The 13,527-nt window shown below is 35.4% G+C and overlaps 1 pseudogene; it reads left to right on the top strand.

Annotated features, from left to right (window-relative positions):
- The window catches only part of LOC115431658 (multidrug resistance-associated protein 4-like), a 51,364-nt pseudogene that overhangs the window by 14,817 nt on the left and 23,020 nt on the right, over window positions 1–13,527 (top strand).

Here is a 13,527-nt window from a genome sequence, read left to right as displayed (position 1 = left end):
CTATTCCACCTGATCCAGCTCTGATCCGAGCATCACTAATATACGGCATGGAACGCACCCTCATATAATCCCTGGTCGGACCTGTCCAAATATGCGCTACAGCAGTGGTGGCAAAACCGGCTCGACTAAGGTTCTAATTTGGCTCACAGTATGAATTTGGAATGTGGAAAAACTATACTAAAGTTATTAAGAGTCAAAGGTGTCATACTTGTTTTAGTTCAGGTTCCACATTCAGCCCAATTGTGATCTCAAGTAAAATAATAGCATAATAACCTATAAAATAATGACTCCAAATTTAAGTCAAAATTTCATAATAAAAAGTTGGTGTTGGATCGGATTGGAATGTGCAAAACTAATCATAAAAAAATTTGGATCGGAAGCAAAAAAGTCCAGATCGGGACATCACTAGAATAGAATAGAATAGATTAGAATAGAATAGCCTTTACTGTCATTGTGTGTATGAATGAAATGAAATTAAGAAAAAAGGAATTTATTTGAGGAAACATGAAAGTTTAGAAAAAAAAATGAATGTATATGGTGTTTTTTTTTTTTTTAATGCAAGTCACTAGGGTTCATGAGTTCACCTTCTGTTCCATACAACCCAGAGAGAAGAGAACGTTGAAAGACACGTACAGGAATTTTAATGTGTTATGTAACAATAGGAGCGTGTTAACAAATAGGAGTGTCATTTGTTGGGTTCATGTCTCACCTAATTTTGCAAGCCAGCACTCGGGAGGCCCTTCAGATCTCGGGGGTGATCGTAGCTGTAAGGTACGTTGATTTAATGGGAACAGCATACCTTCACCAAGGTGCGTGCTAACAGGGTTTATGTCATCACTGCCTCAACTTGAAACACTCACAGTCTGTCCCAGCTTGAACTTCATGCTTCATTATGTACCAAGCCTTTCTGGCAGTGAATCCAGTTATTTCATTTGTGTCTCAAGTGTCGTTTTAATCAGTTAGTCAACCCCTGCTGTGTAGCAAAGTATCTCAGAGCCTCAGGACCTGTGCTGTTTTGGCAGAGAACTGTTAATTACACAGAAGTGTTCTGGACTGGAGTTCAGTTCAGTTTAGTTTATTTCGAATATGCAACAAACCAAAGTAATCCTACTTCAGTCCTTAGAAATAAAACAGATTGCAAGAAAATATGAAAAAACTTATACATATACATGAAAACAAAATATCAACAAAAGATCAAACTTCATTTGCACATTCGAAAATGGAGTGGGAGGAAGTTAAACATATTTAATCCCACCCCTCCTCCCCACAACAGTCTGTCCTTTAGCTTCTTATCAGCATAATGTATGAAAAATCAATTCCCATGGATCTTGTGTAAATAGTAACCTCGCTTATCATCTTCAAATACACATACATACATACACACCTATATTGACATACCAGAAAAATAAATAAATAAATACAGTATATACATATATACATCCTTGAAGGCAATACAAAATGAATACACAATAAAGCAAACAATAAAACAAAGTGAACAGCAATCAAACTAAACAAAACATAAACAAACCAACAGACAACAAAAAAAAACAAAACAAAAAACATAACTATCTGGAAATACTTCCCTACTTCACTAAATTGAAACTTGTTTGTGTGATATCCATGCACTTTTTATGTTTTGAAAATGTTTCTGTCAGTAAAACATAATTTACTGTGATTTGTGCATGCATTTCATTCATACATTTATTAAAATTCATTTTTCTACTACACACAACAGGTACAATCTCAACTAAACAGTAGGTACACAAGTATGAACTGCGTAAAGTCAAGATCTGGGGAAAACATAGCAGTTTTGAAAAGGTCTGGAATTTTTATTTGGATAAAGAGCAAGTACCCTGAAACTAGATGGAATGGAGGAGTGTGAATCAGATGGAATTGGGAAAAAAAATGATGTTCTTTTGTTGCTTGGTGTCGAGATTATCCTGACTTGTGCCTTTTTTTCTTCCACAGGTGACAATCTTTCTGCACTTCCTGTGGGTCGGACCCTTCAGGCAGCAGTGGTGGTGGGGTTGCTCTGGAACGAGATCGGACCATCCTGCTGGCGGGCATGGTTGTGCTCATGTTCCTGATGCCCATGCAATCCATGTTTGGAAGGCTCTTTTCCAAGTTTAGGTAAAGCACGAGCTTTGGTCGTGTAACATCATGTTAAGATTCACTTAAACATTTACATCATAGCTGTAATGCAAAAACAAAATGACGATGCATTGGTCTCAATAAAAAACACACAGATAAAACACTTGTATAAACACTCGAATAAAATAGTCAGTATAAAAATATATAAATATCCACAGTTAAATAACGTACATAATAAAATCTGTGATAAAAATTTTTAAAAACTATACTAATTTGATGTTAAAATGTTTTGCACTGAGTATAAGGATGATTAAGGATGGCCCTTTTTAAATTTTTAATTTTTTTGTTTTGTACTCTCACTTTTTAGACTATATGTACAGAAGTATTGGGACACGTTGAATTCAAGTGTTTCTTTTCTAAGAGGGGTCTGGGCTGCAAAACAATAATGACAAATGTCATAATATAATTTTATATTGTGATAAATATCATATTGAGTTTTGCTATTAATGTTTTTATCTCAAATCAGCATGAACAGGACATCTTACAGCTGTAGCCATGATGTGTCGCAATATTTTATCCATATAGTTTATAAACATCAATATTTCCTTAAAGTTTAATAAGAGATTTTTCTTCCTAAGTGAGATGTGAAGAAAGTAGATGGTTAGTTGTGATAGAAACTTATTTGCAGTCAGAGCATGAAAAATATTTTTGAAATTTAGAGGTAGAACATTTAACCCTTTCATGCATAGTGTTCACTACAGTGGACAGTTACTCTGCAGCTTTACTCTTGTGTATTCATGGGTTTTGTTGTTTTAGTTCCATATCAACCAACACAGTGGACACTTATGCATCATCTCATAAACTGCAATTCATACCATTATTGTAACTTTGCTGTTCTTGATTGGTTCTTGAGTGGAAATCAATTGTTAATATTTATTTTTTGCATATTATCTCCATGAAGTGAGTAACAACTAGTTTTAGAATATGTTAAAATGTGAGAAAACATCAGATTAGCTGCATTAAACATGGTTTAATTTCACTGTTTTTATATCACTTTATGATATTGGGTTTTAAATACATGTTTCTTTGCTTCAAGAATAAAATTCATGGTGTAGCTGAGTGGACATTTTTGTAACTCCATGAAAAACAGGTTGATTTAAAAAATATATATATATATATATCACATCGGGTTTTTTTTTCATGCCTGAAGAGGAATAAAAACACTCAGGAAAAAAAATCTTGATTAAGGTTCTCATAATTCATGCATGAAAGGGTTAAAGTCATAATTATGTATGAAAAAAAGCAATATCAGTGTTTAGAGAAATGTAGTCAAAACCATCTCTAAGGCATTTTGGAAGCAAAGATAACAAAAACCAAACTAACCAATGCAATGATATTTATCACAATAAAAAACTATATTATAACATTTATCGTTGCTTTGTATCCCAGCCCACTGTTAGAAAATGAACACCTGAATTCAGCATGTCCCAATACTTTTGTCCACATAGTGTACATTTCCCTGTCTCTACCTCTGACTCCCCAACCCTCTAACTTTGGTTTAACCATTTGCTTCCGCTCACGTGCATTCACATTTCTGGCATTGAAACGAAGTAATTAACTTTACAGGAGGTGTCACACCTTGTAAATGCAAAACACTGCAGTTGCTCAAACCTGAGAAAATACACAGCAAGAAGCTTCCTTAGAGATCCATTTATGAGATCTGGTCTAAAATTGACTTTGTGTTGTTGATTCAGTGCATGTGTTGCTGCTGTGCTGCCATATTGGAGGCTTCAGTAAAGTTAATATTTGTGTGTGGAAGCATTTTGCTTCTGGCACAAATTTTTTTTCATGATAATGTTTTACATCTTATTTAACTCAGTTGAAAACATTGCTCTGTCTCATCCTTCTTTAAGCTTTTTGACTTTTATTCAGTTTCCTCTGCTGCATATGCACATCAAATTGGGTGTTCAGAAGGGCGGAGCAACAATCGAAGTTATCAAAATATGCAATATTAATACTGTTGAAAAATGGTAATAAGTGAGAACAAACTATTATAAACATATCATTTATGGTGCTACAGAGACGACCCTGTCATCAGTTCAGATTTGGGGGGAGGGGGGGCTTTTTAAATAAAATATACAAAGGCATTGTTACACAACTTCAACATTGCAAATGAATGTACGTAATATAAATAAAAACACCCAGATTAACCTTGTGACGGGGTCAATTTCCTTTAATTAAAGAGCTAGTTCAACAACCCAAGAGTTATAAATTCACCAAGTCCACCTTTGAATGAACAGGTCTGTTCTCATTTGTTCCATAATATACACTCGCTTTACCTTTTGTTTCCGTTTGGTTATGGTTGGTGGGTTAATGCTTTCCACTTCACAGTAATGATTCTTTTTTTGCAGTCAACGACAGTATGCGCAGTGTGTATTTTAGATCAGCGGTTAGGTCTCCAACTACCCTGGGATCACTGGGTAGTCCCAAAAGATGTGTGTGTGATCCCCAATTTTCCCACATTTTCCCACATTTTCCCTAACACTGTGCTATTGAAGGGTCTTGAATAAAGTTTGAAATTACAATCATCAGCTCTGTTCACCTGACATATAATACAGGAGACATAGCGGTCATCCTATCTGTCCATCATTACGTTGTTTTAGGAACAGAACTGGAAAGCCATTCACTATTGTCTGTTTTTTTTGGTTTGTGTTTGTTTTTGTTTTTTGCGAGGGCATAAAGGCAATGCTCTATTTAAAAGAATTGGAAACAGATGCAAAGAACTTGAAGCTTTAGCTAATTTGCAGACTTTATTTCCAGATAGACTTTTAAGAAATAACACTAATACAAGAATAGAAACTGAAGTTATGACAAACATACTCTGTCAGGAAACAAGCAATAATGCAGATTAATAGAACAAATATAACTAATACAAATACCAACTGAACAACAAAAATTTCTTGGCAGTTAATCAACTCTAAGATTCAGTGTTGACACTTTTGTCTTTGAGCTGCAGTTTTTCACTAGTATTGAAACTTTTTAAATTAATAATTATTTGTGTTTCTGATGGCTACATAAATATGTAGCCATCAGAAACACAAATAATTATTAATTTAAAAAGTTTCAGTCAATCAAATGATATATTATGTGGACCTTTTAGTAAAAATGCTAATCAGATGTTTTTTTCCATTTTACTGGTTTGCAGTCTCTCTTTCACCATACTTGAACAATTTATCATCACATGTTGGAGTTCCTTTTGCTTTTATTTCTTTTCCTTTGATATGTTTTTGCAGTTCTTTTGCAGAACTAGAAATGTGATAGTTTTACAGTAAACTATTATGAACTGCTTGACACACTGTACAACTCCTCGGCTGATGGACAAAAAAACATAGCATTTCTGCAAAAATCAAGACGCAAATTGCATAGTATTTGTGCAGATATCATTCAGTTGGTCATTTTTTGTCAAATAACGCCACGTTACTTGGATTACTAACTGTAATTTTTTTGAAAATGCAGTTCCTTTCACTCCTCATTACTAGTAAAAGTGACAATATTACTGTAAGTTATGACTGTCCAGCAATGTTTATTTTTAATTATAATGTCTCATAATAATGCTGTCTACATGTTTGTGTCACATGATGGTTCTGCAGTGAACAAACATGTATGCAAACTAAAGTATTGTCCCTGTTTTGTCTCTGTTAGGAGTAAGACGGCTGTTCTGACAGACAGCAGCAATCCGCACAATGAACGAAGTGTGTCAGGGATAAGAATCATCAAGATGTACGCCTGGGAGAAACCATTGCTGCTCTGGTCTCTGACGTTAGAAGGTAATGTTCTGTTAATGAATTTTCTGTCTAATGTGTATTTTTTTTAGATATATAAAATGAAGCATTTAAAGAGGCGTTTTTAGAAACCTTCCATTTTTCACATTGCCTTAATGAAGTTGTACATAGATTACATGTCATTAGCCTCACTGCATAATCGCCTAAAAAGTCATACATTATGTGGAGAAAAGTATTGGGACCTGTTGGGTTGGATTAGATAGATTACATTACATTACATTACATTAGATAGAAATTTATTGATCCTTTCGGGCAGAGCCATCGGAAAATTCAAGTGTGTCTTTTCTAACGGGGTCTGGGCTACAAACAATAATGACACATATCATAATATAATTTTATATTGGGATAAATATCATAATTATTGATGTTTATTTGTCAAATCAGCATGAACAGGACATCTTACAGCTGTAGCCATGATGCGTTTGATTATTTTTTTCCAAATAATTTATAATCATCAATATTTTCTTAAGTTTAATGGAGATTTTTCTTCCTAAGTGAGATGTGAAGAAGGTAGATAGTTAGTTGTGGTAGAAAATTAATATTTACAGTCAGAACACGAGAAATATTTTAGAAATTTAGAGTTTGAACATTTAAGTCATAATCATGGATTGAAAAAAAAACATCTCCGAAGCATTTTGGAAGCAAAGATATTTTAAACCTGAATTCAACGCGTCCAAATACTTTTGTCCACAGAGTGTATGATTTAGGCAATTATACTATGAGGCTAACGATATGTGTGCCAGTGTTAGTTTACTTCACTGTCTACTTTTAGACATTTCCTGTTTGGGGTTTCAGTCCCTTCATAAATCTTAGACCAGATATGGCCTCTGGGGCAAATTCCTCTGTGCCAAAGGACACGCACCTCGCACTTCTCACTGTTATTTCACACTGTTGCCCATCTATCCAGGTTCATATAAAGACAGTATTAGATGATGGATTCCGCATATGTTAAATATAAGTCTTTTCATCTACTTATTGTTGATTCTCACAGAAATAAGCCTTTCATAAGACATGGTCCAACTTTGAGTTGAGACATAAACACACACTAGACATAGAAGACATTTTTAACATTCTTTGGACAGAGTACATACAGTACATACATTTGTTCAGTGACGTGCAATGAGGGTCATGGCTGCTGAGGAGCTGACTCATTCAGAGTCAGATCTACAAATATATGAACCCAAAAGAGTATCTTACTACTATCTTAATATCTTATTACTGTTACTATTCACCATTTGATTGGCAACAGTTAAGAGGTTATGTTTCATATCTCATATCAGCATTCCTTACACATACATAGATGACACATATTTCATTTAAGGTCAAAATTTAGTTTTCAATCAAATTATGCTGGATAATCTTCTATTTTTGATATTCGGGCGAGAAGGAAAAATAAATGAATTGCTGCACTTGGCTTGTTAATTATAACCATAGAATAAGATTGTAGCTCTTGCAGTAGCAAGAACCTGTGGGCTCAGGAGCGCCCTCTGCCATGAGGCAGGAGTACTGGCTACCTCACCAAGTGCTTTTTTATAGTGCGGCATAATGATCGATCTGCTAGACCAGGGGTCGGCAACCCTGATCCTACAGAGCCACTATCCTGCATGTTTTAGATGTATCCCTCTTCCAACACACCTGATTCAAAAGATAAGCCTATCATCACGCTCTGCAGAAGCCCGGTAATGACCATCAGGTGTGTTGGAAGAAGGAAACATCTAAAACATGCAGGATAGTGGCTCTGTAGGACCAGGGTTGCCGACCCCTGTGCTAGACTGAGTAAGTTACACACATACATTTTATGCATTATTCAGACTATGGAGCGTCAGAACATATAATCAAAGTGTTTGAAACCATTTTATTGGTGATATACAGAGACAGTAACACACTCAAATTCCTTGGGATGAAGTACAGTTTGTGAGGGATTACACAATCCAAGGTGAGGCTGAGCTCGCTGCTGCCACGCCGCAACTCTCTTCCCTGTATTTTTAACAGGAAATGCGGAAATTCAGCAATTTTGAATTGAAAAATAATCAAAATTATAGGAATCACATGTTTGTAGTACAGATCACTGGAAAAATATCAACATTTATTTCATTTGTTTTTTATTATTTAGTTATTATTTATTTTATTTTTTACATTTACTACCTTATTTGCGAATTTGCACACAATATTGCACACACTTGCATCCTTACAGGCACATACTGTTCACTGCACTGGTCTGTACATACTGTGTTCTACATTTCTTTTCTATATATAATGTACATAGTCCTTGATATATTTATTCTTGAGTGATTTTATATTGATGTACATATTCTTGAGTGTTTTTATATTTTCTCTTTTTTTATGTGGCCGAGAACTACCTTTAAGGAAAAATTTCGTTATGTGCACATATGACAATAAGCATTCTTAATCTTGAATTTAATTTAACTTTTTTTTCATGTGACAGGTGAGGTTCTGCCTCCTCTGACTACGTCAGTGCATTTGTAAACCTGTAGAAGTGTGAAGTGTGTGATTTCAGTTTCTATTGTGCCTTTATTGGAATATGCACTGGTACAAGGTCAGTAGGTACAGTGTGTGAGTTTTCTGTACTCTTGTATTTTAGGAAGGAGATCTCCAAGATCATGAAAAGCTCCTACCTGCGTGGCCTTAACATGGCCTCCTTTTTCTGTGCCAGCAAAATCATCGTCTTCATTACTTTCACCCTCTATGTTCTCCTGGGGAATAAAATGTCAGCCAGCCGAGTGTTTGTAACGGTGTCACTGTACACCGCTGTGCGACTCCCGGCACCCTCTTCTTCCCATGTGCCATTGAGAAGTTGTTCGAGGCTCGTGTCAGCATTCGCAGGATCCAGGTATTGAATCTATCACTCATTCAGTTTCCAACAAAACTTGATTTTAATTCAGTTTTTGAAGTAGTAGATGGGTGTAAGTGTGTACCGTAAATTTCAAACAAATCTTTTGCATTTTTTTTCATGTGAAATATTTTAAATGATCACATTATATTATTTATTAAACATTTATTGTTGGAGTATCAGTTTAATTTGGATTTAGTTGTCTTATAATGTTATCTTATTTGGATTTTTTAAAGCCATTTTAAAACTGTTATTTTCCACATACCTCCAGAATTTTGAATCGTATTTCACCAACTTGAGAATTTTGCTTTAGTTGATTTTGTAGATTTAATGCACACATACAGGCTGCTAAAACAGATATAGTATGAAGCACAAACATGTACAAGGCACACAATTTACAGATACCTAAATTATAAGTGGTAGTAGAGCAGCATTCTATGGGAATAAAAAGTTAAATGTAACAGAATTTATGAGTTGTTATGTGTGGGTTAAGAATCCGATTCAGTCAGTAATACTGGAATGTTTGCATAACGTTTGGATCTTGGTGCCTAAAACTGTTTCAGGAGTTCTTACTGCTGGATGAGATTCCCAAAGCCACATTGTGCAGCCTAAGGAGATGAGAAGAAGGAGGTCTCTGTGGAGATCAAGGACCTGATGTGCTATTGGGACAAGGTCACATAATATTACATTCACATTACATTGAATTGACTTGGCAGAAGCGCAAACTATGTGTACTCACTGTGTAACTGGGTGAAAGATACTTGTCATCGTAAAAGATGCACTCATTGAAATACAGCATCCATGACACACATTTCAGTCTAATATTACAGCAAATTCAGACTTAAATAGAATATAAATATGCTGTATATGTGTTATGTTTTAGAGTCTAGATGCTCCGTCGCTGCAGAACGTTTCTTTCACTCTGAACTCTCAGCAGCTGTTGGCTGTAATTGGACCTGTGGGTGCAGGAAAGGTCAGTCATCTTTTGGAACAAAAACCTGTTAGAATTGTTTTATTTAGTTACCTGAGTTAGAAATGTTTAACTTTATTAGTTAAATGGTACAATGTTGTTTAGTTTGTTTATTCCAGTGTGCAATGTGTGTTTTCTTGCTGTTGGTAATTTAGTTCTTTCATGGCTTCTTCTTCTTCTTCTTCTTCTTATTATTATTATATTATTATTATTTATTATTATTATTATTATTATTAATATTATTACTGCTTTATTATTACTGCTTTGCCACTTGTTTCTACTAATGCTTTCCAATGTGCAATTACAATTTTTCACTACTGTTTTTTTTTTTGTATATAGTTATTGTTTTGCTATTTTCTTGTGGTATTTCTGTGTATATATTTGGTGTTGTGCTGATAGTGGAACCTCAATTTCCCCAGGCTCTGTCCAAAGAATCAATAAGGTTCTATGTAATCTAATCTAAATATTAAAATTGAGAATGTTGTCATCTTCTCTGCCTGCATGTTCAGGATCGTCTCTGCTGAGTTCAATCCTCGGAGAGCTGCCCAGTGAAAAGGGGGTGCTGAAGGTCAAGGTCAGCTCACATATGCGTCACAGCAGCCCTGGGTTTCCCTGGAACCATCCCGTAGTAACATTCTGTTTGGAAGAGCTGATCCCCCAGAAGTATGAACGATGTGCTCAGAGCCTGTGCTCTAAAGAGGGTAAGACATAGAGTGTATTCACACCTTGAAAGCCCTTCGGTCCGCTTATTTGATTCGGATCAAGTGCGGACTTTACTTTTTTTGTTTGGGTCGGATTGTATCCTCATTGCACTTTTTCCTAGTGCACCAAAATTTGTGAACAGAAGCACGCATGTGACGAACTACACTGGTATTTGGCAGAAAAGACATGACAGAAAAGACAAACTTGCATAGTCCTACATGCAGTTATTGTTTTTGGAATATGTACTCTATTTTTACACCACAAATTTACGAAAATAATGTTAATTGTCAAAAACAGCTCATTCAGAGCCAGTTTTGTCATATGGGCATCTGACCAAATGTCAATGAGACATTCAATCTCGTCATTGCTCCACGTCTGTCTGCGGCTCGGCTACTTCCAGTGGCTACAGTGGCTCATCAAGCACAAAAAGGTGCATGGTTTCTTGGTTTGTTTTGGCTCAAGGCCGGTTATATTCACATCAGAAGTGAAATGGCCCACAGTCCGCCTATTTGATTTGAATCAGAGTTGCTTGTAGTATTCACACCTAAAAAAAAAAGTCTGGACTTTCTGGGAAAATGAACTTTGCTCCATCTGGACCAAACAAAGTAGGTCTGAATACACCCATAATTTACTTTCATTGTTAATATCTCTGAGTATTACATTTATTATTATCTGTACTGCATTGTAAACTTGCATAGTCACAGCTCCACATGTCAGTTTAGTGGTGTGTGAGGGCTGAGTGAACCCATTATGTTTCTGAGAAAGGGAAAAAAAAACTCTGGCTTGTTTGTAGTTCTTTAACCCTTTAACCCCTGAGACATTATTTCAGTGAAAGTAGCTGCTGTGAATTTGCATGTTTCAGTGTCATAAAAGCTGCTGTGAGTATGTGCTTGTGTTTCCTTTCCTTCAGTGGTTTACTGTTTGTTTAGGGTCAAAACAGGGTGGACTAACAGAAAAAGACAAAGAGAGGAATTGAAGTTTGACAGGTTTTTACTAAATAAGGCACTCAGAATGTACATCAGTAAGAGATTTAGGATGCTGAACATGAACTGTGAACTGGAACACACTGAACAACAGCAAGTGTTGAATTTTGGCCCAGTAGTTTTTGTTTGGGGGCTCTTTTTTCAAATCAGTCCAGCTGCTTTTTGGCACCTGGTTGAACTCCAAAAAACAGTTACAAACTCAGTAAAAAAAAACTCAGTAAAAAAATAAATAAAGGAAAATCATGACAACACAGCAAACAACCGTAAAAATAAAAAACAACAAGGAAAACAGTGTAAAAAAAAAAAAAAAAAAAAAAAAAAAAGAACAGATGAAACAACAAAAAGCAGAAAAACAGAAAGAAAAGCAGAAAACACAGAAAAAGAAAACATTTTAAAAAATATATAAAACCCATTTGCCAACGTCACTAATTTATTCAAGTGATTGAATGACATATATATTAATAATAGTAAAAAAAAAAAAAAAGTTACAATTTCATTGTAGGGAAGTGAGATATGTATATATAAAAAAAACATGAGTCATTAGTCCTACATGGAAGTAGCTAAAAACTGTCAATGTTTAGCTAAAGTACAAAGTCAGTTTTTTATTTGGACAGTTGAGGTACTGTTTAAAAGAGTTACAGTTTAATTACTGTGTTTCTGAATCATATCATGGTATAAACAAGAGATGTTAAACCAGGTTGAACTGTAAAAATCCTGTCAGTCAGTGAGTTACACGACTGGGCCTAGGAGCTAGTACACAATTTGTCCCTTATCAGTCGACCATAAACCGGGTCCATCTTTGTAAATAAGCTCACATGATGTGTTTGACAGGAGCGATGATAGCTGAGTCACTGCGGTTTGATTAATGATTTCTTCCTTATGTACTGGTCAGTATGACACGAGCTGTATACTGTATTATATGACTGTGCTGTGGTGAAACACATTAGTGCTGGTGTAAATGTTTGTAACACCAGTATAAAAGTTACTGGTTAAACACTGGGACGTCACTCTCTCAAAGCTGATTCTGAAAAACCCTTTGGATCTCATCCATATCACATCAAATGAAAGTTTGTCCTCTCTGAACTGAAGCCCCAAAGTGCTCTGCAAAACCACTAGACTTCTTTGTCAAAAATGCCCTGTTGCATGAGTCAATCTAAGTGAACTTATTTTGTACTTAAAAAAAATTAAGATCTTTTAAACTTGCTTGCATGTGTGTGTGCGTGTGTGTGTGTGTGTGTTTGTGTATTTTTTACCTTTAAATCAACATTACAGCTGTATTGCAGGCTTAAGCTGACACAGTGTCATTATAATGATCAGATGGTGCTGGGAGGAGGAGGGCCTGCGTTTGTCATAGAGATGGAATGTGTTCTTACTCAAGTATAGTCCAAAGTACACACGTGAGGGATTATATATGTTAAAAGCAACTCTTTATGTGTCTTTACTCCATGCCGCTCCACTTCTCTTGACAGCTACAGTTACTTTTAAGAGCTTTCATCCCCTTCGTGTCTCATATCTCGTGATTTTACATATATATATTTATATATACATACATATATATATATATATTAGTACTACTTTGTACCGCTAGTACTTTCCAATGTGCAATTGCAATTTTTCACTACTTTTTTTTTTTTATTTATAGTTATTGTGTTGCTATTTTTTGTGGTATTTCTTGTGTGTATACTTGATGTTGTGCTGCTATTGGAACCTCAATTTCTTGAGGGCTCTGCCCAAAGGATCAATTAAGTTCTATTTAATCTAATCTAATCTAATGTAAAATAATATAATATAATATAATATATTATGGATCCAAAAACATCAAATATAATAATAGTAGAACACAGACAAGAACAATTTTACTGCACAGCGGCTAATAATACTTCTCAAGGGATACAAATGTGTCTTCATAGATATTAGAGTCATCGTCTTCTGTTTGATTTCACTGAGTTCCTGCTTTCTGGCAGGACCTGGAGCTGCTGCCGGATGGAGATATGACTCTAATTGGAGACAGAGGCGCTACCTTGAGTGGGGGACAGAAGGCTCGTGTCAACCTGGCGAGGTACGAGGAGCATGCACCCATTACACCTG

Source organism: Sphaeramia orbicularis, chromosome 2 (assembly GCF_902148855.1).
Source record: "Sphaeramia orbicularis chromosome 2, fSphaOr1.1, whole genome shotgun sequence".
NCBI lineage: Eukaryota > Metazoa > Chordata > Actinopteri > Kurtiformes > Apogonidae > Sphaeramia > Sphaeramia orbicularis.
This window is presented reverse-complemented; position numbering and strand designations above follow the sequence as displayed.